At 39.6% G+C, this 20356-nt stretch overlaps 1 protein-coding gene across 8 annotated transcripts in view; it reads left to right on the top strand.

Annotated features, from left to right (window-relative positions):
• Positions 1-280: 280 nt before the first annotated feature.
• phf3 (PHD finger protein 3) overlaps positions 281-20356 on the top strand; it is a 170589-nt gene continuing 150513 nt past the window's right edge. The window contains exons 1-2 of one of the 8 annotated variants that reach the window (XM_072250559.1): positions 281-561; positions 17285-17370. The gene's annotated coding sequence lies outside the window, so the exon portion shown is untranslated. Of the gene's footprint in view, positions 562-17284; positions 17437-20356 lie in introns of all 8 variants that reach the window. The other 7 variants (XM_072250551.1, XM_072250544.1, XM_072250584.1 and 4 more) reach the window with 7 other exon arrangements.

The raw sequence follows: 20356 nt of genomic DNA, 5'->3' as shown, positions 1-20356 counted from the left end.
GTTGTTTGCTAGAACTGCTGTGTATAGTTTTTCATAAAACATACTGTATTTATTTATTTTCCTATAAATGCAGGCAAGAAAACTAATCTCAAGGTAGCATATAGTACTTTGATAATAGATTATACTTTGACATAATTTCATACTCTCATTTTACATGTTACGCATATTGCATAACCTCCCTTCACTTATTATACATGATTACAACACATTCCCTTTAAATGCTTCACACTTACAATGCTGTGCCCTGCCCTTACATTTTCAGAGACCATCGCACCCTCTCCTGCTTTGCCCGCACCGCTACCCAGCCCACGCGCCGGCCCGGGCTCAGGGCCCACGTGACGCGAGCCAGGGCCCGGGCCATTTGCCCCTCCCCCTCCCCCTCGCTCTCCGGGTCTCTCATTCCCTCCATGGCGGCGTCGGCTTCGGATGACCTCGGGCAGAAGACAGGCGAGAAAAGAGCGGTGCTCCGTGTCCGTGCTCGGCGACAGGTCGCCGGGGCCCCTTAAGTGCGGGGCTTAAGGGTGGGTGGGTTGGAAAGCAGAAATTGGAGTCTGCGATCAGGTGAGCAGCGCGGCCGCAGAAAAGAAAGCAGCGGACTACTAGCGCTAGGCCCCTGCCCCGGGCCCGAGCCTCAGCTATCTGCACCCACGTAGACCCGGGACTCATGGGCTTGGGTGCACGGCACTGAGGGGGCAGGGAAGCAGCCTCTGTCTGTGTGAATAGCGGCTGTCCCGCAGGCACTGTTGTTAGAGGGGAAGGTGGTAGGCCTGTCATGTACAGCAAGATCCCACTATCGGTAACGTGTTGGGAGAGGCGGGGGCAGGTCGGCCTTGATTAATTAATGCTAGTTGTAGCGAGGGGTGGGAGGGAGGGAAGGTGAATGCTGGTCTAGGATAACGGAGAGAACTTCCGACTCTTTCAAAATCATTCTGAGGGATCTCTTTACTCACTGAATGTGGTGTTTACACTGCGAAAGGCCTGCAGTTCTAAATTCTTCCTTCTGCAAATACCTTGCTATATATTGCGAAAATATACGGCCTCTTCTAGTGGGTTTGGTATCCTCTGATACTGTGCCGTTGACTCCTTCATTAACCTGTGGGTTAATCTTTGCAGAACTGTCAAATATCTCGGTCCTGTGGGTTTGTGGCCCATGGATTCCAGGCCAGTCTCAGCTTTGTGTGTTTCAGTTGTAAAAACAAAGCTGTAGTGAGAGAAGAAGGGTCTCTGATTTAAAGTCTTGAGTAAAAGGCAGTATCATGTTCTATAGCTGTTGCATTATTGGTGATAAGGCCTTAACGTGTGTCTGCATTAGATCTTTTTGAATCACCTGAGGCTTTGCTGGTTGTGGGGAGGAGGTGGGAAAGAAATATTATTGATAAAGATGAAAAAGGTGTGCAGAATGAGCTCATTCGTTTTGCAAATTGCAGGGAGAGAGAGTGGATTAAAAGTAGTTTTTTTGCTAACCAGAATTAAGTTTTTTATTATGACATATTTTAATATAATTTTATATGATCTTATAGATTGTAATGTGATTTTACCAGTGTCAACGTGAATGTAAGCTTTAGCTTGTAGGTTTGTAGTTTCTGTGTGATGAAGGGTCTTGGCTTGAAATATTGACTCTTAATTCCCCTCCATAGATGCTGCCTGACCTGAGTTCCACCAGCATTTTGTTTGTGTTGCTCAAGGTTTCTGGCATTTGTTTGTTATTTCCATTGTTAGATTTCATCCATTAAAAGATTCAATTGATGAATTTTGAGGGAAAATTTTTATGGAGGGGAGTTGGTGTTTGAGTGGATTACTTGTTTTAAGATTCTACAAGTTTGAACATTTTTAACATGTATACCTTGTTGCACAGTGGTTGTTTTGACATTGTGTGCATGATTGAAGGGATGTGAAATTGGATGTATTTTTATTCTTTGAAGCTATTGTTATATAGTGTTCATGGCTGTAAAGGTCCTGCAATTAAAAATCTTGAAAATGTTTACACTTTCCCAATGAGTTATCTTCCTTGTAACAGTAGTTAGACTGTTATAAGCAGCAGATTCTTTGGAGGCTGGAATTCCAGAGCATACACACAGTGCTGGAGGAACTCAGCAGTTCAGGCAGCATCTTTGGAGAGGGAAAAAAAGGCAACATTTTGGGCCAAGACCTTCATCAGATCTTTTAGTTCCTTTTTAATAATCTTGTGTTGTGCCCTGCAAATTCCAGACACATCATATGCACTCAGTAGCCACTTTATTAGGTACAGGAGGTACCTAATAAAGTGGCAACTGAGTGTATGTTCATGGTCTTCTGCTGTATCCCATTCATTTCAAGGTTTGACATGTGTGTTTAGAGATGCTGCTGTGCACACTGCTGTTGTAATGCGTGGTTATTTGAGTTCTTGTTGCCTTCACGTCAGCTTGAACCAGACTGGCTATTCTCCTGACCTGTCTCATTAACTCGCCATTTTTACCCACAAAACTGCTACTTGCTGGAGGTTTGTTTTCTTGCACCATTCCTTGTAAATGCTAGAGACTTGTGTGTGACAATCCCGGGAGATCAGTTTCTGAGATACTCACATCATCCTGTTTAGCATCAACAGTCATTGGTCAAAGTCACTTGGATCACATTCCTTTCCCATCCTGATGTTTGGTCTGAACAGCAGCTGAACCTCTTGATCATGTCGGCATGCTTTTATGCATTGAGTTGCTGCCACATGATTGCTGATTAAATATTTGTACTAATGAGCAGGTGTACCTAACAAAATGGCCACTGATTGTAGTTGCTATTTCATGATTTAGAAGATTTTAGAAACAGCTGTTATTCTCCTGACCTTTGCTTCAGGTTGTGTTCTGTGCAAACCCATTGTCTATCTACAGGGGTTTTCATTTTACTACAGAAGTAACCAGAAGATCTTTGTGCAAAAGTTATTCCTTACAAGTACAAAAAGATTTCTTCAAATCAGTATAGCATGCAGAATTAGAGAGTATAGATTTGTTCAAGGTTGAGCTTATTGTATGCACCTTCAATGAGAAGATGTTGGTTAAAGTGTGAATTTGTCAACACAAGTGTAGCTGAGGCAGAAGAATTACAAGGAAGGGCTGGTAACTGTTCTGAAGTATGTGGTGACATGGGACATTGGAAAAGGATTGTAGCTTTAATTTGTTTTGTATAGATCAATTGCATGTGAGGGCTAAATGGCTTTTGTTAACCTTTCATGAGTTGCAACAAATGTAGATTTAAGACTGTTGGAGTAGAGGTTTAATGTGGGAAATCCCCAGATATGCAGAAATAGTGGTGATGATAATACTTTTCTGTACCCGCTACCAAAATCTAGTCCTTTGCTGTGCGAGGAATTCTGGGGTGTGTTTTCACTTCCACATGTCTGAGTGCAGTAGTTAAATGTGATTGGGCAAAGGATGTAATAGTGCGCTTCTGTTTCTGGTTGTCAGGGAGTGTACATTTGAGATCTCAATTTAAAATGAGTGTGAATCATTTAGCGTGTTAGTTTAGTTTGCTTAAAAACTGTAGATTAGGATTTTTGAAGCTCTTTTGTCATGTTATATGGCTTTTAATATGTCAGTTCCTACCTACTTTCCAGTGCTTTGGTATAGGGAGGTTAGTCCAGAAATTACTTGGTATTTGATCAAAATGTTACTAAAATTGACCTAAACATAACATAGTTGCATATAAAAGTAGACAACAATTGAATTAGTCCCAGATTCTGACATGTATTTCCTTGTTGCTTCATTTTTTTTTGATAATATATTTACTTGGTATTGTTTGCCATTTTATGTTAATTGGTGATGAATTAAATCTAATGTGTAGAAGGAAATTTAAATGGCTTGTGTTTGGTTCATCGTATCATCGAAAGGTCTTTTGCCTCGGAGAAAATACTTCTGTCTTGTGTTCAGTAAGTCAGTAACTTGATGGATTTCTTTTATTTATCATTAACTGCATCGTTGTCAGGGTCATTACTCTTCACTAGCTGGACAAATAAAAATCCACATTGCTTGTGGTTCTGGGGCTTTTAAAATGAGTAAACAAATACAGAAATGATCCAGAAGTTTATTGGAATGCTGAATTTTATTTTTGGGTAGCTGGGACAAATAAGGCGGAATTTATGTTATATAAAGCTCTTGTCGGATGCTCTTACAGGGCACACCACCACAGGTCAGGCTTGGTTTTGGGGATTGGCTGATTTAGAGTATGTGGATAAAAGGGAAAGGTGGAAAACTTTTTGGAGAATAACGAAGGTGTACTTAAGTGATAGTCTGTTCTAAAATATTCAATCACAAAGATGGATTATCTGGACCAGATTTGTTTCCTTGAAATTGGAAATTATATAAAAACACATGAGATTGAGTTTCTGGCATCTGTACAGAGTAGCACACAAAATGCTGGAGGAACTCAGCAGCTCGGGCCGCATCTATGGAAGGAAATAAAGAGCCGATGTTTCGGTCAGAGACCCTTCATCAGCACGTGATAGGGATGCGGAAGAAGGTTGGGAGAGAGGAATATTCTTACTCCTCCTCTTCTCACCTGTCTGTCACCTCCCTCTGGTACCCTTCCTTTTCTTTCTTCCACGGTCCACCCTCCTTCTTTGGCCAATTACCTTTTCCACCTATCATTTCCCAGCTTCTCACTTCATCTACCCTCCACCATCTGGTTTCAGCTTTCACCTTCTAGTTTGTTCCCCTCCCCCCTCCCCCCTCCCCCCCTCCCCCCCTCCCCCCTCCCCCCTATTTTGGCTTTTTCCCACTTTTCCAGACTTGAGAGTCTTGGCCCAAATTGTCAGGTCTTTTCCCCTCTCTCTCCATAGATGCTGCCTGACTTAGTTCTTCCAGCGTTTTGTATAGAAATGATTTAATTAGGATTATGATAATTGAAAAGTAAAGTAGATCAAGAAATTATTTCCTCTTCAGAATCCACGTTTGGCAAACTAGAACTGTAATGTTTAGAGATGATGTTATGAAGCACTACAAATAAAAGTACTGCAGTTCCATCTTGCCCTTCTATCCCTTACACAGAATAAAATAAAAACTTTGAAGGCAGGTATTATTTGAAAATTAATGTTTTTAAGGAAACTAGTATCTTCAGATACGAAGCAAATCGGCCACAAATAGGTTGAACTGTCAAATAGTTTTTAAGAAGTCTAGGTGGCCTCCCATTCTAGTTTGGTCCTGATATATGAATGAGTGACTAGAATCTGCTTTAAGCTATAATTAGTAATTAGTCAAAGTTATGGCACTGTGTAGTTTAAGTACAAAGTCTGTATAATTGTTTCTGTTATATTAAGGATCTTTTATTGAGAAGACAAATTGAGTCTTGTTTTTCTTTTCACTCTGCACTTTAAGGTAAATAGCACCTAATTGTAATGTGTTCAATTGCTGGGCATTCTAAACAAGCATAGTCTGAAATGAAATAGAAAACGCCAGAAATATGTCAGCGTATGAGGCCTGAAATATTAACTTTTTCCTATTGTAGATGCTGCAGGAGCTATTGAGTGCTTCCAGAATTTTGTTTTTATTTCAAATATTTTCTGCAGGGATATTTTGCAACATCTCTATTTAGTTGAACTCTTTTTTTCCTAGCATTCAGCTGCAAATTGCTGTTGCACTTCAAGCATAACAATTGGGATTTGGGGTCTTCATGAATCACAGAATGAATATTTTACTCACAAGCGAAGTTTTAGAAATTGAGTTGGGTGACATAGAATTTGGTGAATTAGAGTCAAATTAGACCGAGAAGAAATATGAGATGTTCGAAGTAGATTTATTATCAAAGTGCATATTGTCACCATATACAACCTTGAGATTCATTTTCTTGTGGGTATTCACAGTAAATACAAGAAACTCAATGAGAGGCTGCACCCAACAGGATGGACAAACAAATAATGAGCAAAAGACAACAAACAATGTAAATCCAAAATGGGGAAAATAATAAATAGGCAATAAATATCGAGAATTTGAGAAGAGTCTGTGAAAGTGAGTCCATAGGTTGTGGGAACAGTTCAGTGATGGGACAAGTTGAGTGAAACTGTCCCTTTTAGTTCTAGAGCCTGATAGTTGAGGGGTAATAACTGTTCCTGAACATGGTTATGTGGGTCCTGAGGCGGCTCTACCTCCTTCCTGATGGCAGCAGTGAGGAGAGAGCATGGCCTGGGTGATAGGGGACCTTGATGATGGATGCAGTCTTCCTGTGACAAATAAAGGAAAATATATAGTATGCTTTAAAATTTCAAATTTGTCTAAGAGATACTTCGCTAGTTATGTAATTGGAGAGGTAACAACATAGATCCTGTAACTGTGGAGGTAAGCCTTTGGAGTTTCCTTCCCCCTCTTCATTGCTGAGGTTCTATTGTTAATTAAGTTGCAAATATAGCAATTTCTTGGCACACAGGGTCTGCTGGTTATACATTTTTAGTGGCAGACAATTTATCAATATGATTTGCAATTCAGAATATGGTTTTCTTGCCTAGAGCTGAGGGGTAGTCTACAAATTATGCCATGCTTTTAGTAAAAGAAAATTCCTGCTGAACCTGTGAATTTAGTGTTTGCTGTTATTGTTTATTTGGTTCTTGCACACTGGTGTTCTGGAGAATTTGGTTGGTTTGGTTTATTGAATGAACAGTGATCAACATAAAACTTGTCAAAATCAAATTCCTCCCAGCTTTTTGTTAAATTAAAAAGGATTGCATTTGAAAAATCCTGTAATGCATTGTTGAAGTGGAGAACTTAATAGCTGCTTGTAAAATTGCCATTGAGTGGAATATATCAAGTTTAAAATGTTCATAATTTTTAATATTAGATGGTTTTGCTTGTGAATATAGGACATGGAACAGCACATCACAGTACAGGTTCTTTGGCCCGCAGTGTTGTGCTGACCCTTTAACTTCAATATTAATGTAACCCTTTCCTCCCTCAAGGCCCTCTGTATTTTTTTTATCATCTATGTGCCTATCTAAGAGTCTCTTAAATGTCAATAATTTATCTGCCTCTACCATCACCATTGACATTTACCACTTGTTTTTAAAGAGAAAAAAAAACTACCTCTATTTCCCCCCCCCCCCCCCCATGTCCCCTTGAATTAGCCATTTCTGCACGGGGCAAAAGTCACTCTATGGATGCCTCTTTGCATCTTTTGCACCTGTATTGAGTCACCTCTCCTCCTCCTCCTCTTCTCCTAAGAGAAAAGCCTTGGCTTGCTCATAAGACATGCTTTTATAATCCAGGCAACATCCTGGTAAATCTCCCCTGCACCACCTTTAAAGCTTCTACCTCCTTCCTATAATGAGGCGACCAGAACTGAAGACAGCATTCCCAGTGTGGTCTAACCAGAGTTTTATAGAGCTGCAGTATGGCCTCATGCGTGTTGAACGCAGTCCCCTGACTAATTAAGGCTAACATACCATATGCCGCTTTAACCACCCTATCAACTTGAACTTCAAATATAAGGGATCTAAGGACATGAACCCCAAGATCCCTCTGTTCCTCCATATTGTTAATAACCCTGCCATTAACCCTGTATTCTGCCTTCAAATTCGACCTTCCAAAGTGAATCATCTCCCACTTTTGTGATTGAACTCTTATCTACAACTTCTCTGGCCAGCTCTGCACCTTATCAGTCCATTTGTAGCCTACTACACTATCCACAGCACCAGAAACCTTCATGTCGGCTGCAAACTTAATAATCCACCTTAAATTTCATTATCCAAGTCATTTATAAAAATGACAAAGAGCAGGGTTTCCAGAACAGATCCTTGCAGAACACCACTGGTCACTGTCCTACAGGCAGAATATGTTGAGCACTTAGAATGAACTGCTGCTATGTATCATTCAATACCTTGTAAGATATTTATCTCTTTATATTTAATATCTCATAAATTATACTTTAAGATAAGTGGTTTGATTCCTGTCTTTTGGAAAATCATTGATTTAGTTATTTTTGAGATACCATATTTGATCTTCTAACAACTTCTGATAAACTTGTGTGTTGAACCATGGAGTTAAAATACCAAATTATAAACCAAGCTGTTATTAACGAATTCTAAAATGAATTTTAATAACCAATTTTAGTTCCTGCCCTTGTAACTACAGTTGGCCCTCCTTATCTGCGGGTTCCGCATGCGTGGATTCAACCAACCGCGGATTGGGAAAACCCGGAAGTGCTCTCGCCAGCACTTGTTGTTTGAGCATGTACAGACTTTTTTTTCTTGTCATTATTCCCTAAAGAATACAGTATAACTATTTACATAGCATTTACATTGTAATAGGTATTATAAGTAATCTAGAGATGATTTAAAATTACAGGCTGTCCCCGTGTTATGAACGAGTTCCGTTCCTGAGTCCGCCTTTAAGTCGGATTTGAAGTCAGAACAGATACATCCGGTATTATTTAGTGTCAGTTAGTCAAACGTTTGTCTTAGTATATAGTACATATTTTACCTTTCTATGCATATAAAGCACTTAAGAAACGTATGTATTTCAATAATTAAACCACTGCATTGCTAGTAGTAATTGTAGCTTTCAATGGGGCAGGGCCTTTCACATGCTCCATTAAAATTGTTCCGATGGTTGACCGACTGTAGCCTAACGTTTTTCCAGTGACCGATGGTGTTTCACCTCTTTCCGATCACTTTATTACTTCCACTTTATTTTCAATCGTGATTACATTCATGAACAGAAATACTGTGGATTCAGAGCTGCTCCGGGTCCTAGAGACCACCACACTGGACAGGTTAAATAAGGGACTTGAGCATCCGCGGGGGGTCCCGGAACCAATCCCCCGTGGATAAGGAAGGCCGACTGTACTGTCCTTTTTCAAGCTGTTTCCTGTCAAGTCCTTGGATGTTGTGACATCTCCCAAGTGCCATTGAACTTCCTGATCTTATTTCTTAGATCAGGTTATTCCAAGACAGCTCTTATTTAAATTGTAAAGAACAACCTGCATGACTGTGACAAAGGCAAATTATTCCTTCTGAACATTTTTTGACCCATTTCTGCAGTTATTATTGTGATTGATCCATGTTATCCATATGTAAAGCTCTCCATTGTGCTGAAATACAGTTGCCTGTCATGTTTTTAAAAAAAAAAAATTCCTGTTTTATATTTTGGAGTCTGAATGGTTTTTATACCTTGTCAGTAAAGATGAGTCCTTCAGTCCTTCCAGTTTTTCATCTACCTGATGCAGGTTGATGCTATTTCTTTTGAAAACCTTTTTTTCTACATGACCGCTCTACTCTACTCAATAACTCCTCAACAAAAAATTATCTGTGTCTGTTGGCACAATTAGAACATAGAACAGTACAGTACAGGAATGGGCTCTTCAGCCCATAATGTTATTATGCCAAACCAATTAAATGAGTAATCAAGTAGCTCACTAAATTAATCCCCTCTTCCTACACAATATCCACATCTTTTCACTTTCATTGCATTCATGTGCCTATTTAAACATAGTTTTAATATAGCTGCCTTCACCACTACCCCAAACAGTGCATTCCAGGCACTCACCACTCAGTGTGGGGGGGGGGGGGGCGGAGAGGAAAAAAAAACAACTTCCAATATCTTTGAACTTCCCCCCCCCTCTAATGCATGCCTTAGTATTAGACATTTCAATCCAGTAAGGAGATAGTCTATGCCACTCATAATCTTATAAACCTCTATTAATCTCCCCTCAGCCTTCATCGCTCCAAAGAAAACCCTTGTTTGTCCAACCTTTTGTTACAGCACATGCCCTCTAATCGAGGCTGCATCTCAGTAAATCTCTTCTGCATCCTCTCCAAAGTCTGGACATCCTTACTATAATAGGGTGACCAGAACTGCATTCAGTATTCCAGATGTGGAGTACCTGGAGTTTTATAAAACTTCAATGTAACTTTCTGACTTTTGAACTCAGTGCTTTGACAAATAAAGGCTAGCATTGCAGACCAATTGAATAATTACTTTGGTTCTGTCTTCACTAAGGAGGACATAAATAATCTTCTGGAAATAGTAGGGGACAGAGGGTCCAGTGAGATGGAGGAACTGAGGGAAATACATGTTAGTAGGGAAGTGGTGTTAGGTAAATTGAAGGGATTAAAGGCAGATAAATCCCCAGGGCCAGATGGTCTGCATTCCAGAGTGCTTAAAGAAGTAGCCCAAGAAATAGTGGATGCATTAGTGATAATTTTTCTTTAGATTCTGGACTAGTTCCTGTGGATTGGAGGGTGGCTAATGTAACCCCACTTTTTAAAAAAGGAGGGAGAGAGAAACCAGGGAACTATAGACCAGTTAGCCTAACATCGGTGGTGGGGAAACTGCGAGAGTCAGTTATGAAAGATGTGATAACAGCACATTTGGAAAGTGGTGAAATCATTGGACAAAGTCAGCATGGATCTGTGAAAGAAAATCATGTCTGACGAATCTCATAGAATTTTTTGAGGATGTAACTAGTAGAGTGGATAGGGGAGAACCAGTGGATGTGGTATATTTGGATTTTCAAAAGGCTTTTGACAAGGTCCCACACAGGAGATTAGTGTGCAAACTTAAAGCACACGGTATTGGGGGTAAGGTATTGATGTGGATAGAGAATTGGTTGGCAGACAGGAAGCGAAGAGTGGGAATAAACGGGACCTTTTCAGAATGGCAGGCAGTGACTAGTGGGGTACCGCAAGGCTCAGTGCTGGGACCCCAGTTGTTTACAATATATATTAATGACTTGGATGAGGGAATTAAATGCAGCATCTCCAAGTTTGCGGATGACACGAAGCTGGGTGGCAGTGTTAGCTGTGAGGAGGATGCTAAGAGGATGCAGGGTGACTTGGATAGGTTAGGTGAGTGAGCAAATTCATGGCAGATGCAATTTAATGTGGATAAATGTGAAGTTATCCACTTTGGTGGCAAAAACAGGAAAACAAATTATAATCTGAATGGTGGCTGATTATGACTGGTGTCATTATACACCAGTCATTGAAAGTAGGCATGCAGGTACAGCAGGCGGTGCAAAAGGCGAATGGTATGCTAGCATTTATAGCAAGAGGATTCGAGTACAGGAGCAGGGAGGTACTACTGCAATTGTACAAGGCCTTGGTGAGACCACACCTGGAGTATTGTGTGCAGTTTTGGTCCCCTAATCTGAGGAAAGACACCCTTGCCATAGAGGGAGTACAAAGAAGTTCACCAGATTGATTCCTGGGGTGGCAGGACTTTCATATGATGAAAGACTGGATGAACTAGGCTTATACTCGTTGGAATTTAGAAGGTTGAGAGAGGATCTGATTGAAACGTATAAAATCCTAAAGGGATTGGACAGGCTAGATGCAGGAAGATTGTTCCCGATGTTGGGGAAGTCCAGAACGAGGGGTCACAGTTTGAGGATAAAGGGGAAGCCTTTTAGGACCGAGATTAGGAAAAACTTCTTCACACAGAGAGTGGTGAATCTGTGGAATTCTCTGCCACAGGAAACAGTTGAGGCCAGTTCATTGGCTATATTTAAGAGGGAGTTAGATATGGCCCTTGAACAGCAACAATAGCATCAATCCCCCAACCCCCCCACACAAACAATTAACAGACAACCCACCCACCAATCGGCCGCAAGAAAGAAAACACTGAAAAACAGAAGGAGACCAATATAAAGTACAGTCCAATAATCACATAAATCTCAGAATATCGAAAACATCTTTCTATCAGTATATGAGGAGAGCAGCAGCACAAACTCAGTCCTTCCATTAAGAGTGATGGCCACGACGGATCTAAATGCTGCCAACCCAGTTGCTGATCTTTGTTGTTCCGGTGGTCTCCGATGGGAATGATTGCTGACCCCTCCGCATTCACCTGATGCTTCAGTTTTCTTTCTTCGCCATTTTGAGATGGAGTTCTTCGTGACCTCACATCTAGTCTCTGTTCCTTTCCATGAGTCAGCCATCAGTGCACTGTCTCTAAATTTGATCTACCAAGGTGCAACATTTCAAATTGGAGTGGGTTAAACTACATTTGCCATTTCTCCACCCATATATGCAACTGATCTATATCCCGTTGAATTCTGCTAGTCATCTACGCTTAACACAACACAATGAATCTTTGTATCATCTCTAAACTTATTAATCCACCCATCTGCGTTTTCATCCAGGTCTTGTATGCCCAGTGCAGATCCCTGCAAACACTGCTACCTGTGGATCTTCAGCAAGAATGAGCACTACCTGTACTGAATCCAAAAGGCTAATTCACCATTGATTCCCATGCATCTTAAGCCTCTGCGTGAGCCTTCCATGAGGATCTGTATGTTATCCTTGTCTAACATTTAGTACTATGTAGAGATTTCTTCCAGTTAAATATTAGGAAATTTCCAAACCATTGTCTTCAGTCTGTGCCACAAAATTATTCCTAAGGCTGTGACTCCATATCTCTTGCTTGGAGCTAAACCAGACTGCCTGCAACCTTGATATAATTTGGTAACCTTAAGTGAAGTTTTGCATCGTGTTGTGCTAGGTTTTAGACTGCCTGTTACTACCTTCATTCTGTGATCCATTTTGACATGCTTTGTCCCATCTGCTGAAGCACACATCTATGCTACACCCTATCCTCGTGATATGCGGGGGGATATGTTCCTTGAAGTTGACGCATAATGTGAAAACGCATAATGTGAATAATTACTTAAATGGAGAAAATAGGGATGCGTTCTGGAGGGCTTCCTAAATATATTATATCTGTAATTTATTCACATTTTCATACCAATACGACACAAAAGCAGTACCACAAGGCAACATTTGTATTATATTTCATCAATTTAAGGTAATATTCAATGTAATAAATCATAGAAAGTTAGCATACTAGGGTGTACAGTACTAACCAACAGTGGCAGGTGTGTTCGTTCCAGGAGATGAGTGGTTGTTGTGGTGTCGGCAGCTTTATCTGGATGAGGTGGATGGTTGTGTGTCTTCAGGATTATCAAGGGCAGCAAGGGGTGAAGAAAGACTGACAGAATTCTCAGAACTGCTGGCAGCAGGAGATGATATCGGTTTGAAGAAAGTGGTGAGGGTGGTTTGCTTGGGAGCATTTTGTTTTTCAGCATAAATTTGCTTGTAGGGATGAAGACTTGATTGCAGGGAATGACTGAAATGCTGACTTCATTCTAAACTTGGGTCCATGTCCATCATTTGGGCCAAGTGTTCCGCAGCCTTAAAAAGTTCTGCCAGTTGCTTCACCGTAAAATCCTTCACCTGCAGCTCGACACTTTCTTCTTCATCGTTATCACCTTCAGTCTGAGTTAAATGCAGAAGGTCATCCACACTTAATTCTTCATTATGAGAATCCAGGAGTTCTACCATGTCAACAGTCTCACGATCTGAGAATCCTTCCTCACCAATTTTACGGCCCAGGGCCACGCAATCCTGAACAGCTGCAGTAAAGGCTGGAAACTTCTTGAGGGTGTGCACACACTCCACCCAAATTGATTTCCACGCTCCATTGAGAGGCTTCTTACTCGAACCCTTAAGAGCATGGGGATTTAGTGAATGGTAAACTGAGAGACTTGATCTTACAGTCTCCTTCGGAGTTGGAACACATAAGTAAAGTCAATCTATCCTTTGCTGCCTTGAAACCTAACGCAGTTTTTTCATCCTTAGGTAAATGCGTTTCGGCATACGCTTCCAAAAAAGCCCGGTCTCGTCTGCATTAAACACCTGCTTTGGTGTGATGCCTAACTCAGCTATCATAGCCCGCAACCGCACAGGGTAGCATCCCAGAGCTGTGTTACCTTCACCTGACGCCGCCCTGTTTATAATTTCCAACTTTTTTTTCCAAGTGTTAAAGCAGTTCTCTTTCGCTTGGCTGATGGCCCAGGACTTGACATCAAAGCTTAGGAGCCATAGTTAAATATTTCAAGCACAAAATCACTGCACCATAGGTAAAAATAACAAAAATTTAAGAGCGCAAGATCGCACATCCGTATGTTGCCAAACCAATGCGAGATTGGCGGGAGTGAGACTGTGAGGCGTGCATGCGTGACTTGTATTGGTGGGAAAGCGGTGCTGCTTGTCCCAACAATGAGACTGTGAGGCATGCGCACGTGACTTGTATTGGTGGGAAAGCAGTGCTCTTTGCATTACTGAGTTTTGGAAGCATACAAGGAGAAGTTGGTAGAAATAGGTTCCTCGCATAACTGTGAATCCGCATTGTCTGAAGACGCATATAACGAGGATAAGGTGTACTTCTACATTTGTCCGTTCAGGTAAGTTCTAGGCTTCTGTCCTCCATAATCTTGTCACTAAACCTGCACTGCTTCTTTCAACCATTACTTGCATGCTTGCTGACATAAAATGCCTCTGGTTCATTGTCAGATATTTTTCACGCTCGTGTAATATTTGTGACATTTTGCTCAGCGAAAAGCAGTTCTATAAATGCAAGTAGTATTTTCTACTGCACTGCTAAAGAATTAGAATCGGCTTATCAACTTAGTTTGTAGGCTTTGTGTTCTAACGTTTCAGTTTGTTCCTCCTTTTACACTTTAATGTAATTGGTGTAATGACAATAAATCACAGCACTGCAAAATGAAATAAATGATTAGTTTTGACATCACAAGGTCATTTTTGGATGGGAATTATAATAAACATTCATTCTTCTATGGACATTTGATTGGATTGTATTAAATTTTGACCTATGATCAATAGAAAGCATGTTTTATTTAGGATTCTTCAGAATTGAAGCTAGTGATGCATCTATTTTGTTAGGTTAATCATTTTGTTGCTCAAGTCCATAAGATTATGAAAACATAATAAACCTCATCCCTAAACTTTACTTGTTTGAAATCAGCAAAAGCTGCATCCGTTAGTTATTCTGACTAGTTGTTAACCAATAAACTTATTACATTTAGAGGAAAGCAATTTCTACAGTCAGTCGTTAGTAGCAAATATGACTGTAAAGTTTTAAATATATTTTAAGTTTGCTTTCAATGTTGCAATCTAATGTCATTTTTAATGAATTTGACCTTTCTGAAATTGCTCTAAAATTTTATTCTTTTGATCCATATGAAATTTTATTCTTGGTAGAAATCATAAAATTATTAAAACATTCTGTTTTATGATTCTTTTAGTAATTTAATGCAGGGGTCCGCAACCTTTCTCGCACTGCGGACCAGCCGACCTGGGGGAGGGGGGGTGGTGGTAGGGTTGCCAATGAACAAGAGTAGCAGTCAATTACGTTGTGTTTACCCCGAGAAAGACTACAATGACCATGAAGCCTTGCGCAGGCACAAGTGTGCATGCGTGTGCGTGCCGATTTTTTTTTCTCTACAAATCGGTTTTGGCGATTTTGTTGAGGGGGGGGTTAATCACGAACACAATATAGGTGATCAGTGGCTAATATACTCAATTTCGTTTCTAAAAGGGTTTATCTAACGAATTTAATATTAAACACACAGCGTATATTTGCCTTCCATGAATATAGCGATAGGTCAATTATCAGGGGAGCTCGAAGTAAGTGTTGAACGAACTTCCAGTAGAAGTGGTAGAGGCAGGTTTGATAATATCATTTAAAGAAAAATTGGATAGGTATATGGATAGGAAAGGAATGGTTATGGGCTGAGTGCAGGTCGGTGGGACTAGGTGAGAGTAGCGTTCGGCACGGACTAGAAGGGCAGAGATCGCCTGTTCCCGTGCTGTAATTGTTATATGGTTATATAAGTCAATAGCATCATAACATTTTAAGTAACGTTTGGATATTAAACACACAGCACATATTTTCCTCGTATGAACATATAAAATCATTGCAACACACCAATATCGCTGAATCAGTGGGAGCCCTGGGCTTGTTTTCCTGCAACAAGATGGTCCTATCGAGGGGTGATGGGAGACAGCGATACTCGAAGGAGGTTCCTTATGTCCAGTCTATTCCGCAATTTAGTTTTCCGTGCATTCATTGCAGAGATATGTTGGAAATGGAAGCAACGTTTTCAGTGCTTTTGTGGCTATCTCAGGATATTTAGCCTTGACTTTGATCCAGAATGCCGGCAAACATGCTTTTCAGCCTGCCGTCATTTGCAAGCTCGAGGAGTTGATCTCCTTTCCGCGCTGACGTGGATGACGCGTGGGTAATGACCTCGCAGGCGTTCAAGCTCAATAGTGCACGTGGCAGGGAATGAGGAAAGGTGCAGCTGACTCCTATCGCCAAATCATATCGTTTCCTCGCGGCCCGGTAGCGCATGCTTTGCGGCCCGGTACCGGTCCGCGGCCCGGTGGTTGGGGACCGCTGATTTAATGGATTAAATGTTGAGTATCTGAAAGTTCATAGAAGAGCTTGAGTGAAAGTATTGTGGAGTCTTCTAAATGATTAGTGTTGCCTGCTTCATTGGTAAAATCAAAGTTAATTCTGAGTTATTAACAGTACACAACTTGTACATGTTGTTAATATAGACTGTAATTCATTTTAATTTATACTGTCATTGAATAGATGCCACTTGTTCTTGTTAGTCCATTCCGCTTAACTCTGCTACTGAGTTTGAAGCTTTTGGCAATATAGGAGGGAGACACCAGTTCATGTCTTTTTGATAGCAGCTTTGGAATGCATTGGCTTCTAAAAGTGCTCTGAACTTTGTGCAAGATAAATACAAAATATACAGAAAATTGTAATTTGTCACATCATAAGTCTTTTGAGGAGAATTTGTCTCACTGCCACCTAACTATGAAGGGCACTTACTAACTGTTATGCCACTGGTGTTTAGGGCAACATCGGAAGGTCCTCCATCTGTGGCAGTGTTCAGGGCTTCCTTCATTGTGTCAGTAGCTTCGTCTCGGTCTTCACTATTGTCAGTTGTGCATGTCCCATGAGGAGACTCAGGAATACCGTCACACTCAGATGTAGAAGGATTCTTTATTGCTCTTTCCATAACAGTTTTGTTTTTACCAGTCAGGGTTGCTAGCCCTGAGCTGAACCCCTGAGCCTGGAGGACTAGTGGACCACTCTTAGTCTCTCCTCTACTCTTTGACTTGTTTGGCATGGGTGACCCTATGAAGGCAAGTGAGATTATATAGTGGCTTCTGGAATGGAAGTTTGGAAAGTGATTTTGATTCTGGTACTACCCTTATGTTTTTGGTACTGGGTTGCAATCAGATAAATAAGGAGTCTTGTATTAAACTTGGTTAATACATTTTTATTTCCATTAAGCATTATTGCACCTGTAAATACTGAGCATTTTTGATAAAGATAGTGTAGATTTGTTCATATTTTAAACATTTAAAATGAATTTTCTCTACCAATTCCTCCACTCTTAATTTTACTGATCTTCTAAGAAAATTGTAGTTATATTTGTTCTGTTCCTCTTGTTTCAGAAAAGATAACTGAATTCAACCAATGTTGAACCTGCACGCAAAACTGAATTCAGCCAATGTTGAATCTACAAGACAAAGCTGTTGAGGTCAGGATAACTGAATTCAACCAGTGTTGAACCAACAAGGCAAAGCTATTGAGGTCAGGATAAGAGGTCAGGATTATCGTTAACTCAGTGTTGAACCTATATGCAAAATTGAGGTTTAACTTATTTAATATTTGTTCCTGTGGAAATTATTTCTCCACAAAGAACTTCAATTTAGATATATCGGTTGTGTAGACAGTTTTATATAGAAATGCATTCTTTAACATCAATTATTGCATTCTCATCTTCCACACCATTCTAATCTTTTAAGAATTGCATTGATTTCACACACAATGGGTTTCACTTGATTGGAAGAATAGGGATTTTCATTTGGAGGTTTCAAACATCTTAGTACAGAAATATTTGTCATTTCTTAGATGTTGATTGAATATGACCACTAAGCATGGTTTGGTAGATCAACCTTTGGACATGTTCCAAAATATTGCTGTTGGGAAACAGATTTCTCTTGACTTTTGGTGCTCTTGCTGACAGTTGCAATCATGCCTCTGGTAACTACATTCCCACCTTTCATTGTTTATTAGGGGACAATATTTCATGAGAGTCTATGGTAGTAAGGATTGCAATCACTCTGTGATTACAAATTTATAAATTGTTAGGACACTCTTTAATATTTAGCACGCCCATATGAATGGCTGAAAGTGGCTACACAGGTTGATAGGGTGGTTAAGAAGCTATATAGCATTCTTGCCTTTATAAATTGCATTGAGTTCAAAGTCAGGAAATTATGTTCTATTGGTTGTTCTAAATGGAGGGTGCAACAGTTTGATCTAAATCCACTGTATTATGCATAAATGAGCGACTACAACAGAATGAGGAAGGAGCTGGCTAGTAGTGTAGACTTGGAACAGAGACTATTTGGTGGAAGAAACACAGGATTTTCAAGATTTTTCTTTCCGCTCAACAAAAGTATATTACAGTTAAAAGCAAGGACTTAAAAGTGGGGAGAGCCAGCTGCCTTGACCAAATATCGCACTTAATGTTCATATATATGGACACATTTGTATTCTTGCAGGTTTTCTTGTCAATTTATCAGAATCTGGTAGTTCTAATTTCTATATTACTGCCCATTTCATTCCTTAGTTGCAGTATACAAATGGTGTATCCTTTCAGCAAAGTAGCCAGAGAAATTTTTAAGTTCTCTTTTGCTGTCCATCTAGTCAGCAGTTTAAAAAAAACCCAAATGAAGTATTTTGTTAGTATTATTAAACATAAAAAGCAGAATAATTATCAGTCACACCTGATAATGGAGTGTTTCTTTTTGGCATGATACCTTTATTTTTCTGCTTTTTCAAGATGCTGGAGCTCTGATTATTAGTTTCCCTTTGAGTAAATAAAATTGAAGATCCTTTGGGGAGATGCGTCTATTTGATTTCAGAAGGATATATAGATTGTTGTAGTTCAACCAGCCTTTAGATTTAGTCTGCAAACTGTTGCTCAGCAATTCTAATTTTAATAGCTATGTTAGAATATTTGTAATAATCAAATATAGTAAAGCTTTCTAAGAAAGATTTTCAAGTTCTTGATACAGTATTTTAGAAGGAATGATTGCTATTTGTAGCCAAATAGTGAATGAATGTAGGAAATTGGTATTTGTTATACAGCTTTTACTCAGCCGTGAAGTGATTAAGTATGAAAAATCTGGTTATAGAAAAACAGGCTTTAATGTTTCTGTTATTGGCTAGGTAAGACATTCTTTGCTGACTATTGATCACTGTGGTGTGGATTTTGCCTTGGTGTTTACTCCTGTTTGGTGTTAGCTTAAGGGGATATCTTGTGTCTATTTTTGCCAAGGAGGTAGACGGATAGTAAAATTCTTTCAGAAAAGAGGAAATTTTAATGCAATTTTAAGCCATTTTAGAATTGAAAGCAAAAGATTTTAACATGACATGAAACTAAGGTAGAAGTTGAATTTATCATAAATCTGAGGTATGGAATTTTGAAATATTTGAGAGAATCAAAGCTAATTTATTAAGATCAGCCATAATTGTAGCTTAATAAGCCATTTAAATGACTCATTGATGTGCTATGCAATAAGATGTACTTTTTTCAAAGCGTATTAACTATTCTCATAATATATTGATAGCTGTGAATTGCCTGGCAGATGCACACGCTGTGGAAGAGCTAGTTATTACTGACAATAGCTTTTGGATTTCTGTATTTGCATTCTTCATCTCATCAGTGCCATTTCCAAGCCATTACTTCTTGGAAATTACGACACAGTGAAATTTTTTGCTCACTTTGTTCCATTTTTACATCATATTCTCTTTCGATTATTTAATACCATGTTTATCTTTTTAGTGCTACAGATGAATTACAGAACTTTCCATTTGTTAAAAGCTTTTTTGCTATCCCTGGATTTAAAACTGTTGGCATTGAAGGACCACATATAATGCTCAATTCCAAATATTAGAAGAAGCAGGAGCAGGATATTTGGCCCCCCACACTGCACTGGCGTTTAATAAGATCATGGCTGAATTAGTGGATCTCTCAGTTACTAGGTCAAAGTCACCTTCAAAATTTCAGTATTAATCCTTGTACATTCATTATTTTTGGCATTAACATAGGTGTGAATTACACCTGCTTTTTGACAATTGAACCTACCTCATTTTTTCATTTCTTTTAGGACACAAACTCTTATGATTTTGTAGGCACTAATCTACATTTCATTTAATCTCAACCGATTCTTAAGGAATGTATGTAGATGCTGTATTTCAGTGGCCGTTCAGCTGTGGGGAGCACCATTCAAATTTATCTTTTGTTGTATTGATTCTTCTTTGAGGTGCCTACCTGTAGTATATGTGTACTTCCATAGTGCTTTTCATACTTGACCCTAGGGTAGAATTTGTCCTTGGTTGCCAATGTTAATCAGGTGTTTACCAATAGTTGTCCATTTTAATTTCTTTCTGCTCTTTGTTTGGTAACTTTATATTCACTTTGTTAAGCATTCTTCTGTTTTATTTCTGGGTTT

This window comes from Mobula birostris, chromosome 2, assembly GCF_030028105.1.
Source record: "Mobula birostris isolate sMobBir1 chromosome 2, sMobBir1.hap1, whole genome shotgun sequence".
Classification (NCBI taxonomy): Eukaryota; Metazoa; Chordata; class Chondrichthyes; order Myliobatiformes; family Myliobatidae; genus Mobula; species Mobula birostris.
This window is presented reverse-complemented; position numbering and strand designations above follow the sequence as displayed.